The following is a 21871-nucleotide window of genomic DNA, read 5'->3' as shown; positions in this document are numbered from 1 at the left end:
TCCTCACAAAAATTTTGTCACAAGTATTATCGTTACCTCCATTTTACAGGTGAGGGAAAAAATATCCTTACAGAATTCTTCTTAAATTGTCCAGATATTCCACCTCTAAAATATTTCTCTAGAACATGCGAGGCTGACACCTTTTACTTGCACATGTGCCTGTGAACTCTGCTTCTGGTAGATTGGTTGGACATTGTTGCTTCCTTAGACAATGCCATGACCTTCCACCTCTATGCTACAAGTAGTAAAGTTCTTTCATGTGTTCCAAGTGGACTTTTACCATATAAGAATCTGTTGAAACTCCGAAGAGGGTTTTTATTCTGTGCCTTCAGCAGGTTTAAGTGGAAAATGAATGGTGTTCAAAAGTCTGGGGCACCTTTTCCCAATAAAAATCATGTCTTTTCCTCACAGGATTGATCTGGCAGAAGCTGGCATGGAGAATGAGAGCTCACATTCCACACAGGCAAGTCAGTCATCCAAGCTACATTTGTCTATTCCATGTGTACCTGAGAGGGGGGGCAAGGAGGGAACACTACTGTCCCCAACTCAGGGTACCTTATCCTTCCTGTAAACATACTTTTAACTAATGGTTTCCAAAGTGGAATATGTGCACAAAATAGTCCCTTGGGGGTATAAGAAGAACTGTTAGAATGTCTACTTATATTGATTTTTTAATCTAAGAAAATACACTAAACTGTACTAAAATGTAACAAATAGATTGACACCAGCACCCTATCAGAAAGTTACAGGTCACTGTTGGTAGATTGAGGAAATGAAGGTCAACTGTTTCAAATTTACTCACCCTTTCTCTATGTAGGCAACACTCGGTACTGTGCTATCTAAGAAGAATTTCAGAAAAATTAACACTCAATATGTTCTTAAAAAGGAAAAGTGACTTTTTTAAATGAATGAGCAAATGTTTTTCAAAAGACAGTCATGCTGCTGAGACAGCATGTTTGTATCGATTATTTTTTTAAAAAAAACTTCATCTGTACAATTGAAAACAAACCTTGGAAACAAATTTTTCTAATCCATTTGTAATTTTTCTAAATTACAAATTAGTTCCAAAGGCAATTAAAAGATGGGAACAATTAATTCCAAACTAATAGAAAGATGTGTTTTCATATTTTTAAGAAATGGGCGAAAACTGCTTAAATCTTTGGTTTTAGATCCATTTGTTAAAACTATAAAAATACAGATAAATATAAATAAATAAGTCATTAATGGACTTCTTCCATTTGTATCCTCCTAAAAACAAAAACTTCAAAAACAAACCAAAAAACTCCCAAGTATTAAAATAAACTGAACTCAGTATCAGACTTTTAAATCATTTACAAATAATTAAACCAAATTTTTTTTAAAATGAGGCATATTAACCACATAAATTTTAATAGTTATTAATACATTTAGTGAACATAAAAATAAATTATTTTCTAGTGATATAACAAGAATCATTTTTAAAGATTTTATTTATTTATTCTAGAGAGAAAGAGAGCGAGCCTGAGTGGGGGGGAGGAACAGAGTGGGAGAGACTGGAGAGGGAGAGAGAATCTGGAGCAGACTCAGAGCTGAGCTGAGCTCAGAGCCAGAGGTGGGGGCTCGATCTCACAACCCTGAGATCATGACCTGAACTGAAACCAAGAGTCAGACGCTTAGCCTACTGGGCCACCCAGGTGCTCCAACAAGTATCATTTTTAAAAGAAACATTCATCTCGGGCGCCTGGGTGGCTCAGTTGGTTGGGCGACTGCCTTCGGCTCAGGCCATGATCCTGGAGTCCCTGGATCGAGCCCCGCATCGGGCTCCCTGCTCGGCCGGGAGTCTGCTTCTCCCTCTGACCCTCCCCCCTTTCATGTGCTCTCTCTCATTCTCTCTCTCTCAAATAAATAAATTAAAAAAAAAAAAAAACGAAAGAAACATTCATCTCATCTTTCTTTAATTTCTAACTTGTGTATGTTTTAAATATATACATATTTATTATGTTTAAATATAACATATATAAAATATAACATTTGAAATACCTATATATTTTAAATATATATAAATATATAGTATATACTACATGTACCTAATAGTCTGGAAAAGTTTATAATTTAGAGATAAATAAACCTATATTGGTGTATATTCATCATTTTTTCTATTCCTAATGGGATACACTATTTTAAACAAGATCTTTGAGAAAGAAAAGAGGAAGGTGTATACACATTTCCAGGGTCCTTCAAATAACCTTCCGTCAAGGTCCAGGGGGACCTGAGGCATTAAGTAATGGCCTGCCCTTCCCACACTCCTGATCTTTTTCCTCAGGCAGGCAGCCATCTGAGAGCAGCACAGAACTTTTTAAGTCCCTAAGACGCTTAACAGTGTTACAGTAGTATATTCGGCTGCCTTTAGGAGTTAAATATTATAATTTCTTATTAATTCAATGGAAACTAAAGATAACTCAAATTTAATAAGAATCTTAATGTAAAATTCCAAACCCCAAAAGGAACCCATCTCATCAATAACTCTTAATTATACAAACTCATAACCACACCTCACTTTTAAGAATATCCAAATTCTGTGAATACATTTTGAATATCTGAATGCTACGGCCTGCTGTTTCTCAGACAAGGGTCTGCAAGAATATTCTTGGAGATAAACAAATTAATGAAACTTCATTTCAAGTCTCCTTTTGATATGAATGTAACACGGGCTTAAAAAGGTATATTCTGGATCATCCAAAAGACAGCCTTACAACAGATAATTGCCATCTATTTCAGTGTGAAAAGTTAGCATCTTTATTTACAACTATACCGAAACTAAGCAATAATAAAAAGATACCATTTATTTTTTAATCCACTTGATCTCCAACACTAAACCAAAAACTCTAGGGTTCAGTAAGACGTTTTGTTGTCAGTTGATGTTAAACAGACTATGTACATTACTCAAGAATAAAAACCACTGTCATCATCAATTTTTAAGTGGGAAATCCCAGCAGAAATAATAGAATTAACGTGCATGACTGATCTGTAACCTGATAAATATGGCTTGACTACTATATTGTTTGAATGAGCTATAAACACAAGGCAGCTTATAAGAGAACAGTTCCAGTTGACAGAACCAAGTTTATCTAAATAGAAAAATATAAATTTAAAGTAAAGTGATTTTCCATGTTTTCACAAAGCTTTGTCTTCTCATGAGTGTTTTATAAGTTGGTATTCACAAATATTTGAGAAAGACCCAAATTTATGGTTTATTTTATTTTGTCTGTAGAACTCCTCAAAAAATATCTTTCTATTCACTCAGATACAATTTTGGTCTAATTATTAGTTGACAGATTTAGCAGAACTAATTCACCTTTACTTACATATGGGCAATAATAAAAATAACCCTATATACAGAATATTCAGAAACAACAAACAAAAAATGTATGATAGGCATAGAATGTTTGATGAGATTTAATATATAATTATAAAATCATTTAAGAAATTCAATCTATTTTTATTAATTTCATAGCAACCATGGCTTTTTCATTCTTCATAGAGGCTTTGTGTTGATAGTTTCTGTACCTGAAACTGTTCTAAGTTGTTTTGAGCTTCAATTACATTTCAAAATACACCGTGCTGTCAAATCCAACTGATTGCAGAACCCATTCTTCATATATATGTTACACACACACACACACACACACACACATTCCATCAGTCTGGGGATTAACTATGCATAAGACTATCACCTGCCTTTAAAATTATACCTTTGACACCTAATCCTGGTTGAGCCATGAAAAGACTTCTAAGTGATTATATGCCATTATCATAAGAGAATTATAATATCAAAACAAAATCATAACAAAACACAGTAATACTTTCTGATAAGAAACAGCCCATATTTTTCATTATAAGAACTTATGGAATTATTACTATGTTCTCAATAATATTTGGTTCTCAATAATATTTTCTCAATTTTTACTAAAGAAAAGATTATAATATCCTGTATATCAACTGGATCATTAAAAATTATAAATTACACCAGTATGGGGTTATATTTGTTCACTCTATTAAGCCATTGCTTATTAATACAATGTCATGATTCAAATGTGTTGTGCTATCTTTTTGAACATGTGGACCAACAATCAAAGAAAGTCCTTAGCGGGAAAGTATGTGAGGAAAATAGGTCTTTATGACAACATCCTTTTTTTTAAAAGAAAAAAGCAAATTCTGCAAACTGACATAATTAATAATTAATTTATTACCTATGTGCACAGTAATTTTTTTCAAAATTTAGTAAATGCACCTTATTAAAATTATCATAAACTATCCCTCTGCTTTAACAGATTTAGAACAAACTGCTTTATGTCAAGATGTTGGCCTCAAGAATAAAATAACACCTAGTGATCTGAAGGAAAACTTTCGTAAGTCTGCAAGAATAATGATTCAACTACCTAAAATGTTTCCTTTTTCCATGTAAAAAACAATATGTAAATTAAGTGTAAATATAGTGAGCATCCATATACTAAATGTTTATAATATATGAATTCTGTAGTATATCATGAACAATCTTTCATTCTGATGTATTTCACATATACCGATACCTTAGAAGCCACTAAAGACATTTTCCCTTAATTTTACTTTGAACTGAAGCACAAATTGAAACATATGCACTGAATTTTTGAAAGGTATTATTTCACGTGTAAATAGCGCCATCTTCTGGCGCAGTTGAAACAATTTGTGTATTAACATAAAATGCATTATGGATTGTAACTGCCGTTTTCTTGACAAGTTATATGTACAGTTTATTGAATAAAAACCCTTAATCTTGGGGCACCTGGGTAGCTTAGTCAGTTAGGGGTCCAACACTTGGTTTTGGCTCAGATCATGATCTTAGGATCCTGGGACTGAGCCCCATGTGGGGCTCCTCGCTCAGCATAGAGTCTGCTTGAGATTCTCTGTCCCTCTCCCTCTTCCCTTCCCACTCATGCTCCTCTCTCTCTCTCTAAAATAAATAAATAAATCTTAAAAAAAAAAAAAAACCTTAATCTAAAATCAGTTGATTTTTTAAAAACAAGAGCATTAATTAGCATGTCTTCAAATTGATAAAATTCAACAAGAGACTAAGTCAGAAACTCTAGATTCTACTATTAAATCTTCTAACTAGATATTGAATCTTAGACTAACCATGTATCCACTCAGGACCTCAGTTTCCTCAACTATAAGATTGTTCTACTAAGTCATTAATTAAGTTACTTTCAGTCTAAAATTCCATTTGATTCTAGCTTTAGAAATTTTCATTTCTGGTTTTAGCATCCTAATATTGAATTTAAGCCTGTTTATGACACACTTTTTCATAGTTATCTCTTTTGGTGATATGGGTTTGTTTGGTTATGCTCTCTGCTTGAATTTTCTTCAGAAATAAATCTTAATTTATATTTATACTTCTCACTGTCCAAATAGCTTTCCCCCAAATATTAGAAGGACTTCACTGAATTATAAATAAATCTAAACTCAAGTAACTGAAAACAAGTTTCTAAAAAACATTCTATAAAGATAAGATGGTTTAGATAAGATAGGTCAATGTCGAATGGAGCAATTAAAATTAATAGGAAAGACATCTCTCCAAAGCTTCTGGAAACTTAAGTGTTTATGTGATAAGTAAGAAATAAAATAGGCTGAGTTTGGGCAGTTCTTCCTAACATACCCATAGACTTCACCAACACTAGCCTGTAGTGCAGGCTTGCCACCTTGGATTTATCTGTACTACCAGTACATTCTTCTCCCTTTTAAGTCATCGATTCAATTCTTGCCTCCAAATAGCTTGCTCTCATATATATACATATGTATATGTATACCTTCTTTTTTTTTTTTTTTTAGTTTTTGATGTAGTGTTCCATGATTCATTATTCCAACTCTTTGGCATCCATCTAGTCCAGGTTCTCAACCTCCTAGGCCCTCCTGGGCCTGCAATACTAAAATATCCATTATGGTCTAATGCTTTTCTAAAAGTAATGTAAGGATCATTTGGGATGCTGGTTAAAACATGTCATCTCCTAGACCCCATAAAGTAGACCAGCACTGTCCAACAGAAATCTCACATGAGTCACACATGTAATTTTAAATGTTCTTGTAGTCAGATTAAAAAACTAAAATGAAACAAGTGAAATAAATCCAATACATGTGAAAATATCATTTCAATATGTAATCGATTGAAAGACATATCACTGTGATACTTTACATTCTTTTTTTTTTATACTAAGTCTTTGAAATCTGGTATTCTTATACTTGTAGCATATCTCAGTTCAGACAAGCACATTTCAAGTGCCTAAGAGCCACCTGTGGCTAGTGGCTATGGTACTGGACTGAATTAGATTTGGAGAAGGGAGAATAAAAGTCAGGAATCTACATATAGCAAAATACCCAAGTGATTCTTTCACACTCTCAAGTTTGAGGACCACCACTCGAGACCGTCCTATATACGATCCATTCTACAACCACTACTGAATTTACACTTGAAAAAAATACCCCTTTAATTATGTCAATTCTAAGAGCCTAGAAATCCCTGGTACGTCCAACTTATTTCAGATGGATATTCAAAGCTCCCAAAATGTGGCCTCACCTCATCCATCCAACCTGCTCTCCAATTTGAAAATGTCTTGGGTTCTTCCATGAAATTTTCCTAGGCAAGTATTCAAATGATCATTCATTCAACAAATATTGTTGGACTAGCCACTGTCATCATGGATCCTCCATGGTGACAAGGAAGATATAACACAAATCATGACGTAATTATTACAATGTCATTGTTTTCATTGTAAGAATGAAAACAATGCTCTGAAATAGTGTTCTGAGATGCTATGAGAATGCATAGGGCAGGATTTTATAGTCCGAGAGGTCAAAGAAAATTTCTAGAATACAGTTACATTTAAGTAAAAAAAAAAAGTATAAATATAATTAGCAATTTGAATGGATAGAAATTTCTAGGCAGAAAAAAGCACATTACGAAAAGCCCTGAGGTGGAAAAATGACTAAAGGAACGGGCAGATTAGGAAAGTAATCTGAAAGGCAGCCGAAGAGTTAGGCAGAAGCCAGATAAGGCCAAATTATGAGACTTCAATTTTTCTTTTTTTCAAGTATGCATATTTATTTATTTTTTTAAAGATTTTATTTATTTGACAGAGAGAGAGTGAGAGCAGGAACACAAGCAGGGGGAGTGGGAAAGGAAGAGGCAGGCCCCCCGCTGAGCAGGAAGCCCAATGGGGTTCCCATCCCAGGACCCTGGGATCATGACCTGAGCCGAAGGCAGACGCTGAAGACTGAGCAACCCAGGCGCCCCTCAAGTATGCATATTTAAACAAAACTAGATTACAAACTCCTCAAAAAGTACAGACTTGGTCTTCTAAACATAATTATTTCTTACATCTCACAGAGCACAAAAAAAATATTTAATACTTCTATATATGGAAAACATCTATTTTGCCAGCCTTTTAAGCTCTAGAATCTCCAAAATTATACTAACAATTATTTGTATCTTCAGGTAATTTCAAAACTATATTACCATGAAACTGAAGAAAGTCTTTCCTGAAGTGCTCTGTACTGACATAAAGTTCCTTAGAAAGAGAAACAATTTTTATTTGTAGTAAGGTGGGCATCATGCTCTACCAGTGTGATGCCAGAATTCTGATGCTAAGTTCCTGATGGAAGGAGTGAAAAGATGGTGATTCAAACACACAAACACACAGGTACAAGAGACTAAAGGATGTAAGGAAAATATTTTAGGATTACTCGGCCTATTACCTATGTTTTACTCTTCAAACTGATCAAAATCTGATATGTAACACTGTCATAAGCAGCATTCTAAGATGGCCACAAAATCCATGGCCTCTAAGGAGCACATCTTATATAAATAATCTCCTCTGCTTGAGTGTGGCCAGAACCTGTGAATATGATGGGATATCACTTCCCGGATTAAATTCATCAAAGAGGAAATTATCTGACTAGGTCTAACCTAATCAGATGAATCCTTAAAAGGGATCTCCATCAAGTCTGAGAGACTGAAAGTATGAGAAGGCCTATGGAAGAACTACCTGGCAAAGGCACAAAATTTGCCTCTGGCCAACAACTAGCAAAACCACCTCAGTCCAAGAAACAAGGATATTAATTCTGCCAACAACCAAGGGGCTTGGAAGAGAACCCCAGATCTTCGATGAGATTCCACTTGCAGACACCTTTATTTCAACCATGGGAGACTCTTAAGCAGAGCATCCAGCTATATCATAGGAACTCCTGATCTACATGACTAAGATAATGAATGGGTGTTATTTTAAACCATTAATTTGTGGTAATTTGTTAATAGAAAAATAAAACACGAATGCATTTCTCATATAATTCAATAGTATAGCTGGTACATAGTTTTTGAGACTTCATTTTACAAATAATTTTTCTAGCTGCTTTAAGAATAAAGTTGTTCCGTAATTGACATGAACAGTAATTGTGCCCTTTAGTACTTCTCATCCTAACAGGAAGTCAATGAGTTTGTGAGTCAAAATTCCCTGAAAAGTTCTTCAGGGTACGTGGGCCTTTTTGATGAATGAGATCTTATTCCTCATCGGCGTCTGTGGGTGCAGCGTACGCGCGGGGTAGACCAGGCCTAAGTTCGACTGCAGTCCCTGCCGCTCCAGACTGCCTCACAGCGGAACTGGGTGGAAATAGGCTGAGCCCAGGATAGACAAAAACACAGGACAAAAAAGGCCGCGGCTCATCCCTTTAAGCCTAACCCAATTTCTCAAGAAAAGCCGCGATTCCATAGAGTAATCAGGCTCTCTCAAGCTGTGGCTTGGCTACCGCGCACGCGGTTTCTTTACTGACTCCCAAAGCATCTAGGAAAAGTTTCAATCGCTAGTTTCAATCTAGGGATCACTGGGGCCACTTAAGATGCAGCTGACGGACAGTTCATATCACCTTGAAAACAGCTCTGAAACTGACAAATTGTGCTCCTTGGTCGCTCACTCCGCACGCCTACGGAGCGGCCATTAAAACCAGGTTTTGGGGCGCCTGGGTGGCTCAGTTGGTTAAAGCGACTGCCTTCGGCTCAGGTCATGATCCTGGACTCCCTGGATCGAGTCCCTCATCGGGCTCCCTGCTGGGCGGGGAGTCTGCTTCTCCCTCTGACCCTCCCCCCTATCATGTGCTCTCTCTCAAATAAATAAATAAAATCTTTTTTTTTTTTTTTAAGATTTTTATCCATTTATTTGACAGAGAGAGACAATGAGAGAGGAAACACAAGCAGGGGGAGTGGGACAGGGAGAAGCAGGCCCCCCGCAGAGCAGGGAGCCCGATGCGGGGCTCGATCCCAAGACCCTGGGACCACGACCTGAGCTGAAGGCAGACGCCCAACGACTGAGCCACCCAGGCGCCCCAATAAATAAAATCTTTAAAAAAACAAAAAAACACACCAGGTTTTGGCGTCTTCTTCCCTCAGGCCGGTCTAGTAGACCACAACTACACAGGCCCAGCCGGGACCCTGCGGAGCTTGACCACCCAGAACTGGGCGACCACGCCTACCCCCTGCGCCTGCGGACAGGCCAGCTCCGAAAAGCGCCCAGAGGACCTGCAGGCCCCGCCCCACGGGGCGGGGCCTAGAGGCTCATCGCGCCTGCGCCGAGGCCCGAGGGCGTGCTGCGCCGTTACTTTTGAAACGAGTGGCGGGGAACTGCTGTGGGCGTCTCTGCTGTCGCTCTCTGCCGGGGGGAAGCGCACTCCTTCGTCTGTAGGACTGGCCATGGCGCTGCAGCTCTCCCGGGAGCAAGGCATCACCCTGCGCGGGAGCGCCGAAATCGTGGCCGAGTTCTTCTGTAAGTCGTCCTCGCGCAGGCCGGAGGGCGGGGTGAACTGAGGCCAGGCCGCCCGGTAGGCCCGGGGCTCAGCCGCGGAGGCGGGGGAAGCGGGAGGGGGTGGAGGGGAGGCCGCGAGGCCGCGAATTAAGCTCTCTCTGCCCCAGCCTCCTGCCCGGCGGGAGAATCTAGGAAGAAGCGGATGCAGACGCCGCCTCCGGGCTCCTTGCTAATGGTGGAGCTTGAGGCCTAGGTGCTGCTGAGGCCTGCGGCGCGATGTAGCCCCTCCACCTGCAGCGTTGCTTTCAACTACAGAGCCAGGCACTTTCCGCCCGCCCCCAGCCTCCGCGACTTCAGACGGAGTAGGACCGGGGTGGGGGCCACGTATATTTTTAACAACCCCTCGGCCCCTCTTTGATTCTGGTATTGGCGGTGATGGACTAGAGTTAGGAAACGCCATTCCGGACCAGGACAGTTGTGCCTTCTGATAGGATCTGGCAGGACTTGTGAGGAGAAAAGGAGGAAAAAGAGGGAAAGGTTTGCTGAGAGCATTGCAGAGAACAGTTAATCAGTTGCTAACTGAGATGCAAAAGCCTATTTTGACACCCTCTAACCACATAATCTGAATTGGGACTTGGATTACAGTGAGTTGTAGTACTACTTTGACAGTAGATTAATGCAGTTTGGCGTTTTTCTCTTTTTTTGCCACAGAAATGCAGGTATCGTGTTCTCTCTTAATTAGAAGCAAGGTTTTAAGAATGTTTAATGCCACTTTTTACCTACTCTGCTTTCAGCAAAACACCCACAAACACGTTAAGGCATTTATGGTTTTATGCCATTAATGAAACGTAGCCACATCTAAATATGTTTTATTTTCCAGAGTTACAAAGTGATAATGACTTTTCTTTAACATTCCTTTTGTTTCCAGCATTTGGCATCAACAGCATTTTATATCAGCGTGGCATATATCCATCTGAAACCTTTACTAGAGTGCAGAAATATGGACTCACCTTGCTTGTAACAACTGATCCTGAGCTCATAAAATACCTAAATGATGTGGTGGAACAGCTGAAAGGTATTTAATTGTTGCAAACCATTTTGAGTTTTGCAGGCCTTGTAGAACCCATATTTTCTGGCATCTTGGTGGTCATTTTTCAGCTCTGTACAAAAAGGTATAAAACACTACAACCTCAAATATAGTGATTCTTAATTGGAAGGAAGCAAATAATATATAAATTGAAAGAAAGTCCACCCTTCCCATACTGCAGTTTGAGTGGGTTGAATATTTTGATATTAGGAATCTGATATGGCTTCACAAAACTGTCTCCATCAACTTCCTTAGAAATGATTTTTGCAGTTCATGTAGCCAGATGGAACAAGTTGGAATTTTCTGTCCTTATGATGGTGTTCACTATTGGAGAAAAATCCACTGTATATTTTTAACATATATTTTCTGTAACTGCCTAGAGTTTAAAGCCATCATTACTTAAAGGAAAATAAAATTGGATCCAACCTGGAAACTAAACTTAAAGAAAAGAACTACTAAGTAATAGAGCACCCAGTAGAGTTTTATTTTTTATATATTTCCATTTGTCTTTTTTAAAATCCTGCCTTTAATCAGTAAGCCTTTTCTATCTGAGCACTCACTGTTTTTCTTTAGCTCAAGAAATTACTATATTGAATCAATACTTGTTCTCCATCTATTCCTTTTTCCCCTCATATTTTTCTCTACTTAGGATTCCCACTTCTAATTTTTCTGTTGTAGGATGTTTCTCCCTAGCTCCCCATTTGATCTTCCAAAACTAGTTCCAAAAAACACTAGTCATCTTTTTTTCTTAATTCATGAGTCATATATATTTCTTTGTATCAAGTAGCTTTATTTTTAAAATTAGATTAATTGTTTTTTTTTTTTTTTATTCAGGGCTAAAAAGTAAGATTATTAGTAAGCAACTAATAATCTATGTCCTCTTAATTTGATGGAGAAGCAAGCCCCACCTAAGCTACTGGTTTTTGGGTTGTCTCCTTTAAGACTACACTGAGGATATTTCTTCACCTCGGATGTATGCAGACCTTCCTATTTAATTTCTCCCTTTTATTTTAGTTAAAATGGAGGAATTGCTCTTCTTAGAGGCAAATTGTTCAATCTGAATCCCCATTCCTCTAGCCTTAAGGATTTTATCCTAGTTCTTCTCTGGTATTTTTGATTTCTTTGTTTTGATCTCTCTTCAGTTTTAAAAGAAAAAAATTTCCACCCACCCCAAATCCTTAAGTTACTACCCAATTTCTTCCTTTTCAGAGCTAAATTGAGAAAAATCGATATATGTCAAGAAAAAGTTGATACATACGACAGCCCGTGTCTAGCAAGTGGCTATTTTTGTACTGCCTGCAAACTAAGAATGTTTTCAGATTTTTTTTTTTCTTTTAAGATTTTATTTATTTGAGAGAGAGAATGAGATAGAGCATGAGAGGGGGGAGGGTCAGAGGGAGAAGCAGACTCCCTGCTGAGCAGGGAGCCCGATGCGGGACTCGATCCCGGGACTCCAGGATCATGACCTGAGCCGAAGGCAGTCGCTTAACCAACTGAGCCACCCAGGTGCCCTGTTTTCAGATTTTTAAAGGGCTGTTTTTTAAAGACTATGCAACAGAGACCTAGGTGGCCCACAAGCCCTAAATATTACAAAATTGTTTTGTCTCTTAAAAAAAGAAAAAAAACCACTACAGATTCCTGAGTATACTATCCCAATTTCCAAGATTAATTCAGGGCTTGTCCTGAGGCCCTCTTCTCACTATAATCTCTCTCTAGGATGATCTCTGACATGTACATAGCTTCACTAACAACCTTGGTGTAGTTGACTCACAACTGTACATCCAACCCAATTCTCCTAATTGTGCTCATATATTTCGTGGCTCCGTTGATATCTTCATCTGGCTATCGCAGTGATACCTGAAAACTAAACTTAAGGCGCTCCTGGCTGGCTCAGTCAATGGAGCATGCAACTCTTGATCTCGAGATATGAAGTTGCAGCCCCATGTTGGGTGTGGAGATTACTTAAAAATAAAATCTTAAAACTTAAGCATCATCTCCCATTTGCATTCTTTTTCTCAGTGAATGGATCAGCCATCCAACTAGTGATATAAACTAGGAAGTTGGGAGCTATCTCAGTCTTTCTTCTTGCTTACTCATAAGTAGTCAATAAATCCTAACAGTTTGAACCATGAAATCTCTTGAATCTATCTACTGATCCATCTCTACCAGCTTATCCTTCTCTAAGCCTTCATTACCTCTTGCTTGAATTGCTAATTAATTGGTGTCTCTAGATCCCCTCTTTACCTCTACTCTACTTTCCACATCACAGCCAGAAGGATAGTTCTGAAATACAAATTTAATTACATCATACCATACTTCAAATACAGTAATGACTTCCCTGGTTCTTGAAGTGTAACTTCTTTAATTTGGCCCATATGGCCTTGCATGGTCTGACCCCTGTGTATCGTACACAAACTGACCTTGTTCATTCTCCCCTTTCTTTACTGCAGTTGTATTACCCTTCTTTCAATCCTCTGGTCAGATGCTCTTCCCTTTTCAATATTTAAGACCTGTACCCTTTTCTGTATCATTTTGCATATTTAATGATAATTTATTTGTAGAACTGAAGTCAAGTGAGAACTCCCTGAGTGAGTCCAGTTTTCCTCTATTATGCTCTCATTGCGTCACATACTGCACCTTCATAGCGTTTATCACAATTATAATCTTATATTTATCGGTGCAGTGATTAGATTAATGGCCATCTCCTGCATCTTACTTGGATTAGGGTGTACTTCATGTTTTCTACTCTGTCTTCAGCACTCAGTACTATATCTGGTACAAATACTGAGAATTTGAAAACAGGAGCTAGGTTATTGTGGGGCAGGTTTTCTGTACAGGTTGGCAGAGTTCCGAAATACTAGCGGTAGGAATTTGCTGAGGATAGAAAGTGAGACCTGGGAAGAGAGTTGTTTTGTAATGCAGTGAAACAAAAAAGATTCCTTGTTATGTATTGCAGATTGGTTATACAAGTGTTCAGTTCAGAAACTGGTGGTTGTCATCTCAAATATTGAAAGTGGTGAGGTCCTTGAAAGGTGGCAATTTGATATCGAGTGTGACAAGACTGCAAAAGATGACAGGTAAGTATGAAGTAAATTGCTTCCATTTTTACAGATCTTTTTCCAAAACTGTTTTCTTTTACTAGATGAGTTCTACTTATATTGAACTAGTTTCACATAAAGTAGTTTGTTTCTAAGTATGTTAGATGTGATCTTTAATCTCCTGTGGAGAAGGATTGGGCTCACAAATTGTGCTCACGAAAGAATTTTGCCTATCACGGACTTTTAACATAATTGCGCTTAGGCTAAATCCATAAATTTCAAACTTTAGTGTTTATGATGCTATATGTAAAGCTACCATGGTGTCCGTCCTAGGTGGGCCATTTCATGAATTGTAGAAAGGTACTTTTAACCATGAAGTATTATCCTAGACTTTCTCCCAGCTTACTGTGCAGCTCTACTGTATTTCATTTAATGCTACAGACTTCTTAGACATTCCCTTTTTTTTTTTTTTTTAGGATTTTATTTATTTATTTAATAGAGCATGCGAGAGAGGGAACATAAACGGGGAGTGGGAGAGGGAGAAGCAGGCTTCCCGCCAAGCAGGGAGCCCGATGTGGGGCTCAATCCCAGGACCCGGGAATCATGACCTGAGCCAAAGGCAGTCGCTTAACTAACTGAGCCACCCAGGCGCCCCTCCTTAGACATTAAACTGAAGTTTTTAGATTATCCGGATGGGAGATGCCCATCATTATATGCTAATTTCTAGCATTGTCCTAGGCATGCTTACCTGTAAACTCTGAACTATCTCTCATAATGAAATGATGGAGTTTGCTCCTGAAGCCTTTGGTCTGTTTTAGAAAATGTTTAATTATTAACGCCATACACGAGTAACATCTTATTTGAGGCAATAGGAAATTAGACATTTAGGCATTACTAAAAATGCCAAAATGATTATACCGATTCAATATTTTAGATACTGCTTGTTATCTTTATTTTAAGACATGCTGAAGCTTTCCTGACTTGAAGTACTTGGCAGGTTTTCTAGTCATCTGTTATTTAATGACCTGATACTAAGAACAACCCTAAAAAATGATTGGAAGGATAAATGAAATAATAGAGATACATATTGTGCCTACTAAGTTTCTTAAGGACATATATTTATTTTCATTTAAAAAAAACCTCCTTTTGAATGCATTACTTATTTGATTTTGGAAGCATTTAATCAGATAAATAATCTTACCTGTGTTTCAAATAACTTGTTAAAACTTAAAATGAATTAATTGGTTTCTTTGATAGTGCACCCAGAGAAAAGTCTCAGAAAGCTATCCAAGATGAAATCCGTTCAGTGATCAGACAGATCACAGCTACGGTGACATTTCTGCCACTATTGGAAGTTTCTTGTAAGTATTATACAACTTCACACTGGCTTAAATTTGTTGTGGAAAAGACTAAGCTACTACTTTAAGAATTAATGCGCTCATTAAGTTTTTTCTTAATTATAAATGTCATGTTATATGAATGAGAAAACTGTGATAAAGCTAAAGTAATGCTATTTGCATTTTATTTACAAGTGCTGAAAAGGAAAGGAATGAAAGTATTCTACAGTACTCACTCTTGAATATTTTGATGTAATTTCTGTCATTATTTTTATTTTCTACACATTTCTATGTATATAATTAAGATTTATAGCTATAATTGTGTCTTTGTTTTCTTAGTTACTCCTTCATTCATCAGATATATCCTAAATACCTACTACATGCCAGATGCTGTTCTGGGCACTGGGATACAGCTGTCACAGAACCAAGGTATTATCTTTTCTATGGCTTAGATTCATGCTGTCTCATGATTAATTGTATACTTTCTGCAAATATTTTTAGTGGTTTTCTCTTTAAAAAAAAAAACTTGAGTTTTTCATAAAGTAAAAGGAGTACAGTATTTTCTGTACTAAAATTTCCATTGAGGAAAAGCAATTAGTTAATATAATTGATTAGAGATCAAGGTAAACTAGCTTTTCTGACACTATAGATGGTTCAAATGTGAAAGACACAGGAAGGGTGGTTGTACTTTAGAAAAAAATAATTGTACTTTAATGATCTTATCCCCAATTTAGGTTCATTTGATCTACTGATACATACAGACAAAGATTTGGTTGTACCTGAAAAATGGGAAGAGTCGGGACCACAGTTTATTACCAAATCTAAGGAAGTCCGTCCCTTCGTTCATTTACTACTACAATCCACAAAGTCAATAGCATGGTGGCCTACAAAATTCCTGTCAATGACTGAGGATAAGATAAGGACAGTGATGTACTTATAACTCTCAGATGTGGTTTTCCTGAAACCAAGTCAACTATAGTTGATACATTTTGTTTCACTGGTTAATTTTTAGATGGGGAAAACTTAACATTATACTTCTATTGAACTGTGCATAATTGTTCCATTTTTTGGTACCCGTATGACTTTATACAGGGTTGGTATAAATTATTGCACATTGTTCAGAAGGGAACTAGCAGATTACATCAGCATTGTTAATGTCAATTCCTTTAAAGGTGGTAACTGTAGATGGAAAGCTTTTGCCATAAAGCTAAATGCCTTCTTAAACCTTTTGGTCAAGTACCTTGATTCGGAATATAGGTAGGGAGATATTTAAATATAAAATACAGCAAAAGAAGTCCGAAAATTCAGAGTCTTTGTTTAGATCCTGAAATTATCTAATGATAATCTGTAAGTAATGAAATACTGCTCCTGTTAGGTCCTTTTGCCATTTATTTTATTTGTATATTTTCCGTATTAAAAGCATTTCCAATTATTTGATTTTAATTTATATATATAACTTGAACTTACAAAGCTATGTATATTGCCACTGTTTAAATTCCTGTGATACAGAACACTTAAACATTTTTTTTATGTTTTATAAAATCAAGCTTTAAATGATGTAATAAAGTTAAGTATGTATATTTTAATTTGTCTTAACATATTTTTATATTGGTGTGGTATTAACACAGTTAAATAGCAGGATGGATTCAGTATAGCAAATAATATCTTGTACCTACCAGGGCCTAAGAATACAAACTTGAGTCAGTCTGGAGGTGCTTTCAATTTAATGGACAAGCTTTGATTATACCCCTTTAATCTTATAACTGTGGACTTAAAATAAGCATCATTCTTTGTATAAAATAATACATGTCATTTGGAATTAATTCATTTTAGCATATGTTGGGCTGTAGAACTTTTCTATACTCCTAGCCTTATTGCTAGCCTAGTCTTCCTTATTTTGCCAAGGTCAGTTGAAGGCAGACTTCTAAAAAGTCTCTTCTAATCTCTGTTCTAAATCTTATCTCATTTTGTAATAATTAAGTGCTTAGTATCAGACACTGTTCTAAGCTCTTTATATGTATTAACTCGTTAATCTTCACTATAAAGTAAAAACACATAGCCTGTATCCATTCCTTCAAAAATTACAAAGTGAACACCTGTTAACGTGCCAAGTATTGGGATGAATGAAACAGGGTCCTGGCCTTTCTGAAGTTTGAGATATGAAGGAGAGGAAAATACATGGCAAGCTTCCAAGAAGTAACTACACGGATTTATCACATATGTATTTGTCTTTGTTATTTCACCTGAATGATCTGTTTGATCCTGTTGCCTGCTTGTTAAGAATAAAGGGCAATTCTCTCACTACAAGACAAGTGTAGGTCCCCGTATTTGATGATGGGTGTAGTGAATGCTGTTGCGAAAGCCCATTCCCTTGAGAGTTGAAGCTATCTAATTTTAGAGGTCCACCCACAACTCTTGCCTGAATAAGAAAAGTAGTTATGCAGAAATGGAAATGATTTTGAATTAGGTATGGTCAACAGTCTGGTTTTCCAACATGAGATATAGTACAAAGTGGTCACTAGTAAGATTAAAACATTTGAATTCTTGGCTGTACATAACCTTCATAACATGACACATTACGTTGAGAAAGAAAGCAGAAATGGAAGTTCAGTAAAAATATGGAGAGAGTTGAAAATTCTGGAACTACTTTTGGGACAAAAGTTTGAAATTCTTTTCAGAAAGCAGTAACTGCTTTAGGAAACACAATGCCTCTGCTAAATGGCCGGAAATAATGTGGTTCTTCCCCCACAAAAGCTCACTGGTAGCAACTTTCTTAATATATCATTGGTAATACTTAAATTTCTGTCATTTGTGTTTTTATTTACCAAATTAAATGACCCTAATATTATCACTTTTAATTTGTGATTTCTAACATTGCTAATTTCCCCCCCTTATAGATTATGTATCATTTAAGAAATACAAATACAAAGCTATGAGCTTTGTTGGTAAAGCTCAATTGGAAAAGCTTTGGCCTATGGCTCCAACTAAACTTGTCCTGCCTTCTTTCCTATACCTGAAGCTCACCTTAGGAGGGAGCTATTTAAACCAACAGGTTCAAGAATTGTGAATGACCGATGAGTACTGGGTGTTACGTGTAAGTGATGAATCACTAAATTCTCCTGAAACTAATATTACAGTATATGTTAATGAAGTAGAATTTAAATAAAGATTTGGAAGGAAAACAAAAAACAAAAACAAAACGTGCGTGACTTCCATACCATGTTAAACAGAGAAGCCAAGATTCCAAGAGAGTCTGATAGGCCTCTGATAGGCCTGGCCTGGACTCTGACTCGGTTTTGCTTACCGTAGGTACAGGAATGAAAACAACATGTTCCGATTGGGCCTGTCGAGGTCTGAAACAGAGCCCCAGATGGGACTGAACCACACCCGGTCTTCAGGACTCTTCTCCCGGTGTCATCAATTGGACAGAGAAGTCAAGCCTTGATGGGAATTTTACACAGAGGTATAACGATCTCATGTTTTAGTTGGCTTTTGCTTCATAGCAAACAACCATAGAATAACCGTAAGCACTTTTTTTTTTTCCTGTAAGTCTGTGGATTATCTGGGGTGCTTGTTTTATTCTCATGCAAATCTGCAGGTCACATGTTTCATTCTACCATTGAAGGGGCAATAGCTAGCCAGGACTTTTAAAGCTTAGTTTCCAAACTTTGACACTGACATTTTTGCCCACATTCCACTGATTTTGGCCAAGTCTTGTGGCTGAGCCAAACTTCAGTGGGGCAGGGAAGTATACTCCTCCCATGGAGTTGGGGAAAGGGGTATGTGAAAATGTGATGAAAGTGATAATATTATTATTAGACAGGAAAGATCAGAATAGCTATAATGCCGCATTGTAACTCATTTTCCACCAGATGTCACTAATGCTGCAATATTCAAATTAAGGTGAACTTTTGACTTTAAAGGCTGTAATATTCAGCTTTTCTTATTGGAAATCAACAGTGGGATTTCTGGCTACAAAAATATAGACATCCAAGGAAGGAAATACAGCATCTGTAATTGGCTAAGCACTTCACATGAATTATTTAATTTAATTCTCATGCTTTAGTGCACAAGTAGAATTGCGGAATCAGCGGGCATGCAAACTGCACTACATTTTTTAGAGTTTAGATGGTCTCTTCTGTCCATGACCAAGGAAGCTCATCTGGCTCCTCAGCAAGCACATCAAAAGGAGTGTTTCTTCACCCGTTTCCTAATGGCTCTTACCTTTGACATCCTCTTAGCAATTGAGTGTCCAGAGCAAACTGGTTTTCATTTACTCCGCTTTACAAAACTCTACGTTTCTTTGGGTGCATTTATATTTACACTTTCCTCAGATGACTTCCTGTAACTTATCCATATTGTGCAAAGAATAAATCAAGTGTGCATTTGTGAGCAGTTGTGAGACACTTGACCCACTAGTCAAAAGAATTGTTCGTTAAGTAACCTCAGTTACTCTTTAGGGAATTAATTTTTGGCTAAAGTTGTAAATAATAATTTCTTATTCTTTTTTTAATTAAATATGTGAAATTAGATTTTAAGTTATTTTGTTCAGTGTAACCGTGATAAAAATTTGTGTTGGAATAACTATGGAATAGAAATGCTGCTAAATTCCAAATTTTATGAGCTACATTTTCTAAGAACAGATCTTTAAAGATCTTTCCATTCATCACGAACATGGCTTTGAAAGCCAGCAGTATTAACTGATGCTTATTAAAAAAAATCTAGTTGGGAAAGCTACTTAAGCTTCATTAGAGTGGACAATGCTGTTCCAATCTGGCAAAAACACTGTAGCCTTAGCAACAAAACTATTAGAAAAGGCCTAGGGAGAAAAATGTCAAGAGTTGACCCTCTGATTACACAAGTCAGTTTATGTTACCATTTCACCTATTTTTGTGCTCTTACCATTTGATCTATTTTTATACTAGAGAAACATAATTTCATTTATTTGTATAAAGTCCATTGTCATCTGCGTTTATCTGCACCATTTTGTTATGTAAGCTTGTTTGCACAAAGGTACACATCCTATCAAAATCTTAATTGTTTTGGCATTTTATCTGTGCTGAAAAAGGCCTCTGAATATAAGCACGACCGCTCAGGCTCCACTTCCATGCAGGGGAAAGATGTCAAACCTCTTTAAAAGCTATCTAGATATGGACATGCCCAGTGGATACCTAGACATGGATGTGAATTTCTTTCTGAATGGCAGTCTCACTGACTCACACTCATTTCCTTTAATCCTCACAACAACCCTAGGAGGGTTATTGTTGCCATTTTACACACGTAAAGCCTGAGATTCAGGGAGCCTAGGTAATTTGCCCAACTTCAAACATCCAGAATCTGTCCCCAGGCCCGACCCCAAGGCCAATATTCTTTCTAGTATATCTCATTGCTTCTCAGAGACTAGGGAACAAAGGAGGGTGCCCCTGCTCCAGTGTGCACAGACTCAGCCAAAAAGACTAGACTGCTACATGACTCTAACCCCAAGTTGGGGAAGGAGAACTCAACAGTATTTGAGTATCAAGTTTCATTAATTTTTTAAAAAACACTTTTTCATAACAAGCGATCATTAGATGTTTATATACACACAGTATTTTGCTGTACGATAGCTGCATGCATCTTCTTCCATCAACAGTTTCTTCTCTCATTCTTTCACTTGTTTTTGTAACTACATGCTGTGTTGGAATTTGAACGAGTGAGAAAGAGGAGACAGAAGGCGATTGAGATGTATGTTATCATCCAAATCATGGGGTTCCCTAGCAAAGCTGGGTAGAGTGAGGCTTAGATCTCAAGCAGAAACAGGGTTTGCTACTACACCTCCAGAAATGAGCCGGGAATGGCCAGGCAACTGCAGGCATCCTCGCGCAAGCCCACTCCAACGTGGGAGCAAGAAGCCCTGCGTCCTGAACGCCAAGGGCACAATAAGAAAGCACTTGACTCGAACTCCTATAAGTCTTAGAAAGGTCTTTTCTCTGTTGCTTGGGATGGTGTGAGAGAGAAAGTGGAGAGAGGGGCCCCAAATCTCTGCCCAACACCACCTTCTGTCATCAGGATTGGAGTGGAGACCCGGAGAGTGGAGTAGCATGCATCCCTCTCGTTGAATATTTGCCAGCTTTTTAAGCTTTTTAGTGTATTACACTGTGCGTTCCACAGGCGTCCTGTGAGTTGCTTTAGGTAGCATGCTCACGGGCATTTTTTTTTTAATTTTAGTAGCTATGTATTTTAGTCTGTATTCAGAAAAACGTATAACATGTTCTAACACGTTACCATGAGCGAAGATTCTACAGTCCACTCTGAATATTTAAAGAAAAACCGATCAGTGTTTTGTATGGATGATGCAAATGTAGACAAGGGAAGAAGGCCGCGCACTCATGATGGAAGGCTGCGAAGCAGTGTCGTAGCCCATGGTGCTCCAGCCTCCGAAGGGAGCCAGGGCAGCAGTCCCCTTAGCGGAGCCGCGCCTGCTCCCGCTACTGCTGCGCTCACACACGCCTGAACTCGCCTCCTCCCCACAGAGTCCTTCGGGAACTGCTGAAGGGCATCTTGCTTTCTGCCCACAAAAGACTCCGGCCCCATGAGTCCGGTAGAACGCCATGCAGCGCCCTAGGCTGA

At 37.7% G+C, this 21871-nt stretch overlaps 1 protein-coding gene and 1 pseudogene across 1 annotated transcript in view; both read left to right on the top strand.

The window, feature by feature from the left end:
* Window positions 1-21871, top strand: part of LOC135363141 (rho GTPase-activating protein 20-like) — a 199911-nt gene that overhangs the window by 139270 nt on the left and 38770 nt on the right. The gene's annotated exons all lie outside the window — the stretch shown is intronic.
* LOC135363133 (mitotic spindle assembly checkpoint protein MAD2A-like) lies at window positions 412-21776 on the top strand (annotated as a pseudogene).

This window comes from Mirounga angustirostris, unplaced genomic scaffold (assembly GCF_029215605.1).
Source record: "Mirounga angustirostris isolate CCGP_5_RB_7025 unplaced genomic scaffold, mMirAng1.0.hap1 SCAF_31, whole genome shotgun sequence".
Classification (NCBI taxonomy): Eukaryota; Metazoa; Chordata; class Mammalia; order Carnivora; family Phocidae; genus Mirounga; species Mirounga angustirostris.
Note: the sequence above shows the minus strand (reverse complement) of the source record. Positions and strands in the feature narration are given on the sequence as shown.